Source organism: Alligator sinensis, unplaced genomic scaffold, assembly GCF_000455745.1.
Source record: "Alligator sinensis unplaced genomic scaffold, ASM45574v1 scaffold235_1, whole genome shotgun sequence".
Lineage (NCBI taxonomy): Eukaryota > Metazoa > Chordata > Crocodylia > Alligatoridae > Alligator > Alligator sinensis.
Window position 1 is genome coordinate 1,659,075 of NW_005842042.1, and position 2,046 is coordinate 1,661,120.

Here is a 2,046-nt window from a genome sequence, read left to right on the forward strand (position 1 = left end):
CCCTTTCTGCCTCCGTGCTCTCAAGAAGGGAGTTTCCCATCTTATAAGTGTGTTGCCGGTTACTACTGCCCAAGTGCAGCACCCTGCACTCGTCCGTATTGAAACGCATCCTGTTTTTGTCAGCCCACCCTTGCAACCTATCCGGGTCTTTCTGCAGTCTTTCCCTCCCTGCTAGCGTGCCCACCTCACCCCAAATTTTGGTATCATCAGCGAATTTGAACAGGTTGCTTTTCACCCCATCGTCCAAATTGCTGATAAAGAAATTGAACAGCGTGGGCCCAAGGACCGAGCCCTGGGGGACTCCGCTGCCCACTTCCCCCCAGGTCGAATATGACCCGTCCACCACCACCCTCTGAGTACGACCCTTCAGCCAATTAGCAATCCATCTGACCGTGTAGGCATCAATGCCACAGTTGCCTAGTTTTTTAACGAGGATGGGGTGAGAGACAGTGTCAAAGGCCTTGCTGAAGTCCAGAAAGACTACATCCACGGCGACACCTGCATCCAATGCTTTTGTGACCTGATCGTAAAAGGCAATCAGGTTGGTCTGATGTGACCTGCCCCTAATGAAACCGTGCTGGTTGCCCCTCAGCATCACCCCTGATGCTGGCCCATCACAGATGTGCTCCTTGATGATCTTCTCAAAGAGTTTCCCCAAGATTGAGGTAAGACTGATGGGCCTATAGTAGCCCGGGTCCTCCCTCCTCCCTTTCTTAAAGATGGGGACCACATTTTTGGCATATTGGAGCAATGCTGAGCATATGCCCAGTGCCACTCTCAGACGCTCTGCCTTGGGCATGCTCATTAGCTCAGAGCCTCATTTCTGGGATTTACAACATAGGGAGGGGACACGTGAGCATGATGTGCTTGATGGGGGGCATTCCTTTGCATGCTGAGGCATTTTATACGTGCACTAACTGCACAAGGTGAAATCCTGGCCCCCGTGAATTTTCAGCTAACTTCATTGGGATCAGGGGAGTTTTATCCACAGGCTCAACCCACTGAGAATGGGGAGGATACATCATTATTCTCTCATTGCAGGACTAGTAATCCGGATCTCAGTTTTCCAAAACAACTAGGGATTCAAGGGACTTCAGTTTTTAGGTGTCCAAGAGCAGGTGCCTTAAAGAGGCCTGATTTTCAGAGAGGCAGCAGGCATCACTTTCTGAAAATCGGCTCCCTTTAAGTCATGTCCAGTTGAGCCCCCAGTTTATGCACAATTTGGGATAAATAAAAAATGGTCCCAGCTAAGTGCATCTTTTAATCCAAAAGTGTCCCTTTAAAAACCCCTCATTGCCTCTGCAAGCTTTTCAGCGCTGTACACTTTATACAAATCAGAGTGAGTCTCAAGGCTGTAACTCAGTCTCTTGGGGTCCTGCTGACATTTACAGATAGTCTCAGCTTCTGCCATTTTATGGCACCATCTAGATCCCAGCTGAGTGAGATACACCAGTGGGTAACCAAGCAGCAGGTATCTGTCTTTCCAGTGCTGTGCTGGGTCTGAGCTGGCTAGCCATGAAAGGCTAACAGTATTCATTTCTTTGGGGGTAGGGGGTATTCCTAGAGAGCGCTGCTGGATTTTCTCTGTTAAATTATGGTCTCGTAATGAATAAGCTTTATTATGGGCTTTTAATGGGCATCTCAATTAACATTGTTCTTTATGGGAGCATTACACAATACAGCTGGGCACAGCTATTTTTTTCTCTCTAGACTTTGACCCAGAGTTCAAGCCACAATCCAGCTTTGCCAAGGAGTGGATCAGAAGCAGTGAGGGACGAGGTGGGGGAAGAGCCCCTCACCCAGCACCACCTTCCCAGTAGATACATGCATCCCAGTCTTCTGCCTGAGCTGGCTGGAGCTGAGGAAGCTAAGGCAGGCCCCTTCACTGCCTGAGGCTGTTCTGTCAAATGAGTCAAGAGCTCAGATGCCAGCTGCTCAGCCAGGCATGGAGCTTGGTGCATCACCCCCAGAGGGACCCACTGATGGGAAGCAGAATGGGGACAAGGCAGTGTGTCGCTGTAGTCCCGATGCCTGACTGCAGCCCAG

The 2,046-nt window shown here is 50.0% G+C and overlaps 1 protein-coding gene across 1 annotated transcript in view; it reads left to right on the plus strand.

Annotated features, from left to right (window-relative positions):
- The window catches only part of EXD3 (exonuclease 3'-5' domain containing 3), a 459,528-nt gene that overhangs the window by 435,700 nt on the left and 21,782 nt on the right, over positions 1 to 2,046 (plus strand). The window lies entirely within an intron of this gene.